This window comes from Vanellus vanellus (assembly GCF_965231255.1).
Source record: "Vanellus vanellus genome assembly, chromosome: 12".
Lineage (NCBI taxonomy): Eukaryota > Metazoa > Chordata > Aves > Charadriiformes > Charadriidae > Vanellus > Vanellus vanellus.
The window spans coordinates 15,336-28,155 of NC_138917.1; the positions used below are offsets into that span (position 1 = coordinate 15,336).

The 12,820-nt window shown below is 58.4% G+C and overlaps 1 long non-coding RNA gene across 1 annotated transcript; it reads right to left on the reverse strand.

The window, feature by feature from the left end:
* Positions 1–6,378: 6,378 nt before the first annotated feature.
* LOC309676557 lies at positions 6,379–8,730 on the reverse strand. Its single transcript, XR_014269603.1, has 3 exons — positions 8,583–8,730; positions 6,998–7,056; positions 6,379–6,531 (listed from the first exon to the last, which is right to left on the reverse strand). It is a non-coding gene; the product is annotated as an uncharacterized lncRNA (long non-coding RNA).
* Positions 8,731–12,820: the final 4,090 nt, after the last annotated feature.

A 12,820-nucleotide genomic window follows, 5' to 3' on the forward strand; every position in this document is an offset into this window, starting at 1 on the left:
GCTCCCGCGCTGTGATTGGCCCGCACTCCCGCCCATCAGCCCGGGAGCGGTTGCCATGGTGACGCGGCGGCGGCGGCGGCGCGGGGCCGTTGCCGGGGCGACGGGCAGGTGCGGCCGCGCCTGCGCGGCGCGGAGTGGGGGGCGGATATACCAAACCCGCGGCTTTTTCTTCTTCAAAACCGGATCGGTTTGTGTGCGACGGCACAAAATAAAACCGTCGCGCCTTCTTCCCCTCTTGCCTTCCGTCAGCTCTCGGGTAACGCCCGGGGGCTACCCGGAGCCGGCTCGGCTCCAGCGGAGCGGCAGCCCGCCGCAGGCGGCGGCTTGAAGCCCCCGCCCCGCAAGCGCCGGGCGGCCGGCGGGCGGGAGACACCCCCGCACGCGCCGAAGGAGCCCGCTCGTCTCCCCGGTGGTCCTGGCCCTCCCCCGCCGCCGGGGGCGGCGCCCGGCAACGGCCCGTGCGGGACCGGCGCTGCAGGGCGGGGCCGAGGCGGGCGGGGAAGTGGGGCCGAGACGGGGAGGCGGGGGGGAAGACGGCAGGCAGCCGGGGCCGAGGGCTAGTGGCGAGGCGGGGCCGGGACGAGCGGGGAGGCGGGGCCGAGGAGGACGGGAGGCGCGGCAGAGGCCGGGAAGGAGGCAGGACCCACGAGAGCGCTGTACTGCGCGGGCGCGGCCGCCCGGCTGCAGTACCGACTTGCGGCCGCCAGGCGGCAGATGCGAGCGCAGACCATCACGCCGTATCGCGCATGCGCCGATCCCCGGCCGCAGTACCGGCGTTCGGTCGCACGGTGGCGGCAGCGAGCGCGCGGCAGTTCGCTGTCCTGCGCACGCGCGCCCCTCGCACCATCGCGCTGTACTGCGGATGAGCGGCTCCCCGGGTGCAGGACCGGCTTTTGGTCGCCTGGTGGCAGAAGCGAGCGCAGACGCGAGCGCAGACGCGCGCCATACCGCGCATGCGCGCATCCCCGCTGCAGGGGCGGGGGAGCCGGGGGCCGAGCAGGGCTGGGCGGGGCCAGCGAGGCGGGGCCGGGGCGGGAGGCGGGGCTCCGGCAGAGGTCAGCCAAGCGTGGGAGGCGGGGCCCAGGGGACGGGAGGCGGGGCCGAGGAGGGGTGGCAGGTGGGGCAGCGCGGGGAGGCGGGGCCTATGGCAACCGGGGGCGGGGAGGGGGCGTGGCCGAGGAGGACTACAACCCCCCTGCGCGGGGGGGGGGACGGGGACGGGGACGGACCGCCCCCAGGGGAGCCGGCCGGGGGAACCCACAGCGGGGGACTCACGGGGGGCGCCCCACTCTCCGCAACTCGCCCACGCTGGAGCCACCAAACTGCCGCCGCTGCACCCACCTTTTCCTCACGTCGGGGTGGGCGTTTCTTCACTTTTCCACAATGCTCAGCTTTGGGGCTTTTTAACGCTTATCCACCACGCAACCAGTGGTGATTTTTGCTTCTGAGCGGGGAAAAGGGGTTTTTTGCTTTCCAGCTGCACCAAGCCAGGTGGATGGGGCTTTCCCGGGAGACCCAAGTTGGGAAAGTTTTTCTTCTTCTTTTTTTTTTTTTTTTTTTTTTTTTTTCCCCAAAACAGAAAATTGGGGTTCCCCACGCCCCCCCCCCCGCAGACCCAGAAGTAGGGCTTTGGGGTACTTCTGTGCTGTGGTGGCAACTCCCGCTTTGCGTGCACGGCCCGGCAGGGGAAAGCAGCCCCAAATTGGGATGGGAAAAGGGGGAGAAGGGGAAGGGGGAGAAGGGGAAGGGGTAGTTTTTAAAAGCGCTTTTACATCTGAAAAAAAAAAAAAAAAATGGGGAAGGGTGCAGGGCGGTGTGGCGGGGTTTTAAGGGCTTTCCATAAATAGGCTTTCCTTGCATTTCAAAAACCTTACCGAGAATAGACATGTCCCCTAGGTATCCATTTACACACAGACATAGATATATTTAGGGTCAATATAAGCCTGAGGAATACCGGAAAACCTCGAGGAGCTGAAGGGGAGAGACAGAGCAGGTAAAGAAAAGGGCGGGCAGCCCGGCAGACAGAGAACGACAGAGCCAAAAATGGGCTCTGGGACACACCTTTTTATAGTCTAAAATCCTTTACGTAACAGAGTAGATCTAGGGGTTTATTCCAAACTCCTCCTATGTAAAGCAATGAATATTCATTTATTAAGAGACTAAAATGTGAGATTTTTCTTTATTTCAATGCCTCACGCCCATATTTACAGGTTTTAAAGTTTGCTAATCCCCCCCCCCCGAATTTTCAGACATTTGGGGGCTGTGATCCGCCTCTTTTCAGGCGACCCCCGTGTGACCCCCCCATCCCCCACTCACCTGCTCCTCTGCAGCATCACTGCCCACGCTCCCTCAGGGCCCCTGGGCTGCCCCAAATGACATCATCACCCACACACACCCACCCCCTTTTTATTCCCCCCCCAAAAAAGGCACAAAGCCAGCGGACCCAGGGCTGGCCCCGTCCCCTCGGGCCGCTCAGCCACCGGCAGGCAAACCTGGTGTGGCATCATTACTGGAGGTGACTTAGAAATTAAGGTAATGCCCCATTTTGAAGAAAAGCGCAGCGTGGAGGAAACTCTCCAGGGCAGAGTGCAGCTGGTGTGCAAAGGATGCGTTTCACAAAGGTCCCCGAGGCAACCTTAGATGTTGACGACATTGGGGGAGTCCGGTGCGCCAACTCGAAGGAAAAACAGCGCGGCGGATGGAGCGGAGTGGAGATGCCACGGCCAAACCCTGCGATCAAATGGGAACTTGAGAGTCAAATGGAACCCCTGAAGGCCTTATGGAACTGATAAGCTGCCCAATTGTTACCCTGAGCCAACCATCTGTCATTTTGGACAAAATGCTATCCTTTGGGTGAACTTTGCTCATTATAATGTCATTATAATACCAAAACACACCTCCATCCCAAAAGCTACCCGTCTCCGAGGTGCGACCGCTCCTCACGGAGTCCTCGCTCTGAATTTTTCGTAGTCTATACCTTTAAAAGCCAAGCGAGAGAATTTTACACCAATCGTAACACAAGTAGGTATGACTAGAGTCCATCAGGCTCCACCTGAAAGGTTTCAAAAAAAAAAAAAAAAAAGAGGTATGAAAATAGCGTCAGAGAGGAGGGATGTCAGGGAAGATACCAACGCGGGCAGGGAAATGCCATGGCCGACCACCTGTGACTGCTGGCGTCCGTCGACGGGCTGAGCCTCTCCTCGCCCCCCACAAGGACGCTCGTGGGGAAGATTCGAACGCTCGGCTATGCCAAGTGCTTCCCCGGGAAACTTAGAAATCTCTATAGAGTTGTTTTAGAACTTAGCGCATTTGTAGCCAGGCTGTATCACTAACATCTTTAGTATTCGCACGGGCTTTGCAGACGGTCACTATCACCGGCACTCCAAAAGGACTTGTGCCTCTCTCGCTTCAATAAACGACACTTTTCACCAATCTAGCCGTGAGAGTTCCTAGTGAACGCCACCCAAATCCTTACGTGTGGCCGTGCTGGTTCACGGGACGCCGCTTGATCCGATTGCGTGTGGTGCTATTAGTGCCTCCGTAATCGCGATAGTTCAATAGTACATATTGAACGCCACCGGACTTTTAATGCCAAATCGGGCATCGCTCAGAACCTAAGCCTCGCCGCCCCCAGCCCCTCTGAGACAGCCTGGAACGCAAAGGGCTTTCTTGTCTGCCAAATTACTTTGCCCTTTAACACAACACCGGGGCAGGGGGAGGTCTACTGAGCGTCGCCAGACCCGTACGGCGAGACACCTGAAACACCAAAAGCCCCAATTATATTTCAGCAGATTAACGAAGAGCACAGAAGAAAGCAGAGGAATTCCCTCACACCGAGGCACGGGGCGGCAGCGCAGCCACAGGAGGACTCCTGTAGGGAAACAGCTCAGCGCCAAATACAGCGTGGCCTTTCAAAGCCAGAGCGACTGGAACTCTTCCGGTCAGTATTAAGACTAAGTGCCGCCTGCTGCCATTCTGAGCACGGCAGTAAACCCTCGGGCTGGCTCTGGGAAACCCCTCCTGCCTTCCTCACGGCGCTGCCGCGGGGACCTCCCCCTGCCAGGCTGCCGCACAGGGCTGGGCCGTGACCAGAATCGACGCGACCGACCCCCTCAAACAGCTACAGACCTCATGCCGCTGCTGCTGCTGCTGCACACCTTGCTGGGTCAGTACAGCCGAAAGGGAAGGGTAAAACTCCAAAGAGTGCAATGAACAAGAACGAACAAAGCTCAGTCCTTCACTCTACGCTGAAGAGGTGCACGTATGCTTAGAGATCTCGCGCTCTCTCTCTCTCTCTGCAATAAGAATGCTTATACTATAAAAGTATTTGACTTTCCTTTGGCACTAAATGAACTTGCCCAGCTGTCAATCCATACCATTAAACCATCCATCTCCAAAATACACAGCTATAATTTGACTCGGGGGAGGGGGGAGTTGGGTGCCGCACGGTTAGTGGGGACGTCTGGCCGGCTGCCCTGCCCAGGAGAGATGCTGCTGAACCGCCGGGGAAACGCGCTGCTGACAGCCAGACAGAAACCAAGAACTCCAGAGCGCTCCCTCTGAAGATTGGCAATAAAAAACCGCTAACATTCAACTGTCCCTTTTGAAACGTATCCTTTGTTTAAACATTTGGTTTTAAACATTTCCTTTCTTAAACGTTTAAATGTAACTTTTTTAAAAAACGGCCCTGTTTTTAAAGCTTTAGAACAAATACCTCATTGCCAAAGTACACCGAATACATTGTATGCTACAGCCATTTGGCAGCTGCAGTTTAAACAACGCAAGGACGTTTGTAAATTCTACAATTTTAACCATTTTTAAAGTTTAATTTAGGATAGAAAAATCAGCAAGATGAAAAAGCCCCCATAGGCTTTTACCGTGGGGGGGAGGGAGGGGAGGGGATCAAATCCCCGCTCCCGCAATCCATAAGGCCACCAAAAAGGACCGGCAGATGGACTGATGCTTTCGGCTGTGCTGAGTGCGCAGAGGAACGCGTGTTTATGATACCTCGCCTGGTACGACTGAGAACCCAACAAATTCAGAAGACGGGCTGTGGACTTTGGTTTTCTTAAAACAAACAAACAAACAAACAAAAAACCAAAACCAACCCCAAACAAACGGGAAAAAAAAAAAAAAAAGAGAAAGAGAAAGAGTGCAAAGTCTCGTTGCCAAATAAGGCCATTAGGGAAGCAGTAGCTCACCAAAAACACATCGGGACCCGCTGTCACCACTTACAAGGCTGCCAGTGCTTCCTGGCAAAGCCCGGAAAACACGCAGAAGCCACCCTGCTTTGTCCCACTTTGTCCCTGTCTCTTCTCTGACCTCGACTGCTTTGCGTACAGAGGCTAGTATCTCAGTAAGGTTATCCAGGACTACTGGAAGCTATTTTAAAAACCTGTGGACTGAAAAAGCATAAAGCTTTTACCACGAAAACAAAGTCTCTTTCTTCGGAACACCTGAACCCTTGCGAACCCTTTCTTGCCTCTTTTAGTGCAACATTATTCTCACAGTGCCAGTTAACGGTAAGCACACAGAAAGAGATGATGCTTTCGGGCGGAGAAAATAAGCGGAGCGAAGCAAGCTTTGCATGGGCGCAACGTGCTCCGGAACACACCTTATTTTTAGTATTCGCGTTCAAATATTTCATCGAAAAACTACGGGAGGAGAGTCAGCACATCCTTTGCTTTCACTTCAAAGCCCCCACGACAAGGACCTTAGGAAAAACGCAGACGCCCATGGGAGACGTACCTGGTCCTGGCAGAGCACTCTGGATCCTTTCCGTGTGTCCCGTACCGTCACGGCAGAAGAAAGGGTGACCGCGGAGAAAGGCTGGCCGTTGACAACCTGCCGAGAGAGGAAAAAAACCCGTGAACGCAAAGCCAGGTAGGAATCTCAAGCTGCCTTCTTCCCTGAAGGTTTGCCCAGACGACAGCTGAGCGGAGGAAAAAGTACTTGGCATCACCTTTGGGACGCTTCCTGCTGCTGTTGTTGTTCTGCCTTCAGAAATCCTACTCGGAGCCAAGTTTTTCACTACCGGTCCAAGCGCTTCCCTTCCTGGTATCACCAGCACATTTACACAGGCAAGTCACTTCATTGCTCTGCTCAAATCAGCCAAAGGAAAGTTACAGCCCTGAGAGTGAAGTGCAAAAGGAGAGGTCAGGCAGCGAAAGGGCTCTGCAGGCTGCCACCGGGCAACACTGCGCTCTGCTTTGGAAACCACGCGCATGCCCCACACAAACCCACAACCCCCGCAAAAAAAAAAAAAAACCCAAAAAAAACAACAAACAACAAACCAAAAACTCCCAGCCCTGAGGGAGCTGGGGGGAAAGGAGTGAAAGGGAACCGCACGGTTAAGTGACATTTGGCCGTAACACTGAGCGTGTACTTCAGCGGCTCTCCGAGCCTACCCCTCAATCTGCGCAACGACCAGTCCTTTTCTGGAAGGACAAGCTTCTCAGACTTAAAAACCCTAGATCGGAGGCTCCACGCAACAGAAGGTGGGTTGAGCCACAGGACAACATGCCATCAACACTGAAAGATAAAAAAAAGTTGAGTAAAAACCAAGCAAAACATCAGTTTCCATCGCATTTCATTCATTCCGTTTCCACTGGCACCTAGGTGCTCCAAAGTTAACCACGCTCGCGCCACAGACTCCTAACGATTCAGTTACGCAGGGAAGGAGAAAAGGCTATTTCCAACTTGCCCATAAAAGTAGCATGAACAAACAGAAGGGAAACACCGGACCCTAAAGAAGGTATTGGGCAGCTCTTAATTTAGGCGAGAGGAAAGGTGGCTCTTTCACCTCAAAGGAAGACATTCCTAACTACCCAGGCACCAGTCCGGGAAGGAGGCGCGCTCTGTTCACTGCAGTCCTGCATCCGCTTTTCTGCGCTGGCAGCAAATTTGCCCTTTCTGCCCGTTTGACGTGGAGTACCCGGAGCGCCCCTGAACTCGCAAACGTGTCTCCCCGCTCCCCCAGCCCCACGCCTGCCATTACCTGAGCAGCTGGCGGAATCAATCCCGCAGGATTTTCTTCCCGGGACGCACAAGGGGACGCTGGGAAAAGAGGAGGCGAGAAATTACCCTCTTTGTCACAGCCAGACAACGGGCACAAGCCGGGGGACCCCCACCCCACCTCTGCCCTCGGGAGCGGGGCCCAGACAGGTGCTTGGCGGGGATTTAACCCCCCCGGCAAGAGGCCGGGCTCCCCGCCGGCAGAAGCACCGCTCGCCTCCCCTCTGCTCGCAGCTCCTCGCTTGGGACAGCCCAGCCTGCACCCGGCCGCTCTACAGCCCTGCGGGAAGTGCAGTTTGGCCAGCGGCTGCTCCAGCCAACACACGCTCCGGCTAATTGCAGCTCCTGCTCGTTACCGCTGCCGGCAGTCTTGCCTCTGGCTAATGCGTGCTCCGGACAGAGGACACCCCATCTCCCTCCAGCTCCTGCTTGCCAAGCTCTGGCTAATTGAAGCCCCGGCTCTGCACTGAAGCTCCAGCTGATTTCAACTCCTTCTTCCCAGCTCCACCTACTTGCAATAGCCTGGGCTGTTGACGGGGTCGTCAACCAATCAGCGTCCTGACTTGAGTGTTAGGGTTAAACACCATGGCTTTACACAGTATAAATATCAATAAGTTGCTATGATTAATCGCTTAATATCTATGCTCAGCAATGTCCAAAGAAGAGCTAGATTCAAAGAGGAGAGGCGTGCCAGGTCTGAAAAGCGCCTTTCCCCCCGAGAGACATGGAGTTCAGTCAGCTGCGTGCCAGCCTCCTGAACTCGGGGGTCCCATGGCACCAGACCCCCACCTGCGGGGAGGGTCCACGCACCTTGCCCACCCCCTGCTTTTCCCCGCAGCACCCAACGCCTCCCAACTCCTCTCTGCCTCCTCCCCCCCCGGCCCCTGCAAAACCAGCCAGGCTGGAGTCTGCTCTTAACCCCCAAACCCGCTCGTTTAGTGCCCCTTTCTGAGCTCATAACCTCAGCTGCTGGGCCCCTTCTCGAGCCCCAAAAACGCAGGACTGCACCCCTGCTCCTCAGCCCAAAGCCACACAACTCCGCCTGTTTCTGCACCCCAAAACCAGCCCCGGGAGCCTGCTTTCCAGCCCTCGGGGCAGAAGACCTGCTCTCTGTTTCGGGCCCCGAAGCGGCTCACCCCCTCTGCTTCCTCACCCCCTCGGCAGTCCCCGCGGGCCACGCTGAGGGCCAGCCCGAGCGCAGCCACCCCACAGCCCGCCACCCCCAGGGCCCACAGACACTTTTGGGGAGCGCTGGGCAAGTGCGGAGGGCCCGACCCCACCGCGCTGCGGGGAAGCGCCGGCACGGCCCGGGCGCCGCTTCACTATCGCTCTTTGGGCCTTTATTTCTCCGGCACCGCCAGCCCCGCACCCCAAACTCCCCAGGCCCAAGGCACCCCGCGGGGAGCCGGGCCCAGCCAGCCCCGCTCCGAGCCTACAGTGCCCCCCCTCAAGCCCCCCGTTCAGCGCCCCTTCCCCCCCCCGTGACCCCTCAGGGCCCTCTACAGCCCCCCCGCCATGTTCCCTCGGCCCCCCGCCCCCCGCATCGTCGCCCACCGCCCCCCGCTCACCTTGACGCGCTCCAGCTGCCTCAACGGCTGTCTCACGGCTGCCTCGCGGCGAGCCCGCGGGCCGAGCCGGGCCGGGCCGGCACTGGACCCGCACGCCGGGCTGCGCTTTCCCCCCGCTCCGCTCCGCTTTCGAACTGGGCGCCATTTTCCCCCGGCTCCCTCGGCTTCCGGAGCGTCCCGGCCCGCCCTCGCCGCGCGCCCATTGGCCGTCGCCCACACCCCTCTTTGGGAGAACCCGCTCCATTGGCTCGGCGTTGCCGTCAGTCCCCGCCGCGCCCCACCTCGGCGAGGCAATTCGGCCAATCGAAGCGTGGCTCCCGCGCTGTGATTGGCCCGCACTCCCGCCCATCAGCCCGGGAGCGGTTGCCATGGTGACGCGGCGGCGGCGGCGGCGCGGGGCCGTTGCCGGGGCGACGGGCAGGTGCGGCCGCGCCTGCGCGGCGCGGAGTGGGGGGCGGATATACCAAACCCGCGGCTTTTTCTTCTTCAAAACCGGATCGGTTTGTGTGCGACGGCACAAAATAAAACCGTCGCGCCTTCTTCCCCTCTTGCCTTCCGTCAGCTCTCGGGTAACGCCCGGGGGCTACCCGGAGCCGGCTCGGCTCCAGCGGAGCGGCAGCCCGCCGCAGGCGGCGGCTTGAAGCCCCCGCCCCGCAAGCGCCGGGCGGCCGGCGGGCGGGAGACACCCCCGCACGCGCCGAAGGAGCCCGCTCGTCTCCCCGGTGGTCCTGGCCCTCCCCCGCCGCCGGGGGCGGCGCCCGGCAACGGCCCGTGCGGGACCGGCGCTGCAGGGCGGGGCCGAGGCGGGCGTGGAAGTGGGGCCGAGACGGGGAGGCGGGGGGGAAGACGGCAGGCAGCCGGGGCCGAGGGCTAGTGGCGAGGCGGGGCCGGGACGAGCGGGGAGGCGGGGCCGAGGAGGACGGGAGGCGCGGCAGAGGCCGGGAAGGAGGCAGGACCCACGAGAGCGCTGTACTGCGCGGGCGCGGCCGCCCGGCTGCAGTACCGACTTGCGGCCGCCAGGCGGCAGATGCGAGCGCAGACCATCACGCCGTATCGCGCATGCGCCGATCCCCGGCCGCAGTACCGGCGTTCGGTCGCACGGTGGCGGCAGCGAGCGCGCGGCAGTTCGCTGTCCTGCGCACGCGCGCCCCTCGCACCATCGCGCTGTACTGCGGATGAGCGGCTCCCCGGGTGCAGGACCGGCTTTTGGTCGCCTGGTGGCAGAAGCGAGCGCAGACGCGAGCGCAGACGCGCGCCATACCGCGCATGCGCGCATCCCCGCTGCAGGGGCGGGGGAGCCGGGGGCCGAGCAGGGCTGGGCGGGGCCAGCGAGGCGGGGCCGGGGCGGGAGGCGGGGCTCCGGCAGAGGTCAGCCAAGCGTGGGAGGCGGGGCCCAGGGGACGGGAGGCGTGGCCGAGGAGGGGTGGCAGGTGGGGCAGCGCGGGGAGGCGGGGCCTATGGCAACCGGGGGCGGGGAGGGGGCGTGGCCGAGGAGGACTACAACCCCCCTGCGCGGGGGGGGGGACGGGGACGGGGACGGACCGCCCCCAGGGGAGCCGGCCGGGGGAACCCACAGCGGGGGACTCACGGGGGGCGCCCCACTCTCCGCAACTCGCCCACGCTGGAGCCACCAAACTGCCGCCGCTGCACCCACCTTTTCCTCACGTCGGGGTGGGCGTTTCTTCACTTTTCCACAATGCTCAGCTTTGGGGCTTTTTAACGCTTATCCACCACGCAACCAGTGGTGATTTTTGCTTCTGAGCGGGGAAAAGGGGTTTTTTGCTTTCCAGCTGCACCAAGCCAGGTGGATGGGGCTTTCCCGGGAGACCCAAGTTGGGAAAGTTTTTCTTCTTCTTTTTTTTTTTTTTTTTTTTTTTTTTTCCCCAAAACAGAAAATTGGGGTTCCCCACGCCCCCCCCCCCGCAGACCCAGAAGTAGGGCTTTGGGGTACTTCTGTGCTGTGGTGGCAACTCCCGCTTTGCGTGCACGGCCCGGCAGGGGAAAGCAGCCCCAAATTGGGATGGGAAAAGGGGGAGAAGGGGAAGGGGGAGAAGGGGAAGGGGTAGTTTTTAAAAGCGCTTTTACATCTGAAAAAAAAAAAAAAAAATGGGGAAGGGTGCAGGGCGGTGTGGCGGGGTTTTAAGGGCTTTCCATAAATAGGCTTTCCTTGCATTTCAAAAACCTTACCGAGAATAGACATGTCCCCTAGGTATCCATTTACACACAGACATAGATATATTTAGGGTCAATATAAGCCTGAGGAATACCGGAAAACCTCGAGGAGCTGAAGGGGAGAGACAGAGCAGGTAAAGAAAAGGGCGGGCAGCCCGGCAGACAGAGAACGACAGAGCCAAAAATGGGCTCTGGGACACACCTTTTTATAGTCTAAAATCCTTTACGTAACAGAGTAGATCTAGGGGTTTATTCCAAACTCCTCCTATGTAAAGCAATGAATATTCATTTATTAAGAGACTAAAATGTGAGATTTTTCTTTATTTCAATGCCTCACGCCCATATTTACAGGTTTTAAAGTTTGCTAATCCCCCCCCCCCGAATTTTCAGACATTTGGGGGCTGTGATCCGCCTCTTTTCAGGCGACCCCCGTGTGACCCCCCCATCCCCCACTCACCTGCTCCTCTGCAGCATCACTGCCCACGCTCCCTCAGGGCCCCTGGGCTGCCCCAAATGACATCATCACCCACACACACCCACCCCCTTTTTATTCCCCCCCCAAAAAAGGCACAAAGCCAGCGGACCCAGGGCTGGCCCCGTCCCCTCGGGCCGCTCAGCCACCGGCAGGCAAACCTGGTGTGGCATCATTACTGGAGGTGACTTAGAAATTAAGGTAATGCCCCATTTTGAAGAAAAGCGCAGCGTGGAGGAAACTCTCCAGGGCAGAGTGCAGCTGGTGTGCAAAGGATGCGTTTCACAAAGGTCCCCGAGGCAACCTTAGATGTTGACGACATTGGGGGAGTCCGGTGCGCCAACTCGAAGGAAAAACAGCGCGGCGGATGGAGCGGAGTGGAGATGCCACGGCCAAACCCTGCGATCAAATGGGAACTTGAGAGTCAAATGGAACCCCTGAAGGCCTTATGGAACTGATAAGCTGCCCAATTGTTACCCTGAGCCAACCATCTGTCATTTTGGACAAAATGCTATCCTTTGGGTGAACTTTGCTCATTATAATGTCATTATAATACCAAAACACACCTCCATCCCAAAAGCTACCCGTCTCCGAGGTGCGACCGCTCCTCACGGAGTCCTCGCTCTGAATTTTTCGTAGTCTATACCTTTAAAAGCCAAGCGAGAGAATTTTACACCAATCGTAACACAAGTAGGTATGACTAGAGTCCATCAGGCTCCACCTGAAAGGTTTCAAAAAAAAAAAAAAAAAAAGAGGTATGAAAATAGCGTCAGAGAGGAGGGATGTCAGGGAAGATACCAACGCGGGCAGGGAAATGCCATGGCCGACCATCTGTGACTGCTGGCGTCCGTCGACGGGCTGAGCCTCTCCTCGCCCCCCACAAGGACGCTCGTGGGGAAGATTCGAACGCTCGGCTATGCCAAGTGCTTCCCCGGGAAACTTAGAAATCTCTATAGAGTTGTTTTAGAACTTAGCGCATTTGTAGCCAGGCTGTATCACTAACATCTTTAGTATTCGCACGGGCTTTGCAGACGGTCACTATCACCGGCACTCCAAAAGGACTTGTGCCTCTCTCGCTTCAATAAACGACACTTTTCACCAATCTAGCCGTGAGAGTTCCTAGTGAACGCCACCCAAATCCTTACGTGTGGCCGTGCTGGTTCACGGGACGCCGCTTGATCCGATTGCGTGTGGTGCTATTAGTGCCTCCGTAATCGCGATAGTTCAATAGTACATATTGAACGCCACCGGACTTTTAATGCCAAATCGGGCATCGCTCAGAACCTAAGCCTCGCCGCCCCCAGCCCCTCTGAGACAGCCTGGAACGCAAAGGGCTTTCTTGTCTGCCAAATTACTTTGCCCTTTAACACAACACCGGGGCAGGGGGAGGTCTACTGAGCGTCGCCAGACCCGTACGGCGAGACACCTGAAACACCAAAAGCCCCAATTATATTTCAGCAGATTAACGAAGAGCACAGAAGAAAGCAGAGGAATTCCCTCACACCGAGGCACGGGGCGGCAGCGCAGCCACAGGAGGACTCCTGTAGGGAAACAGCTCAGCGCCAAATACAGCGTGGCCTTTCAAAGCCAGAGC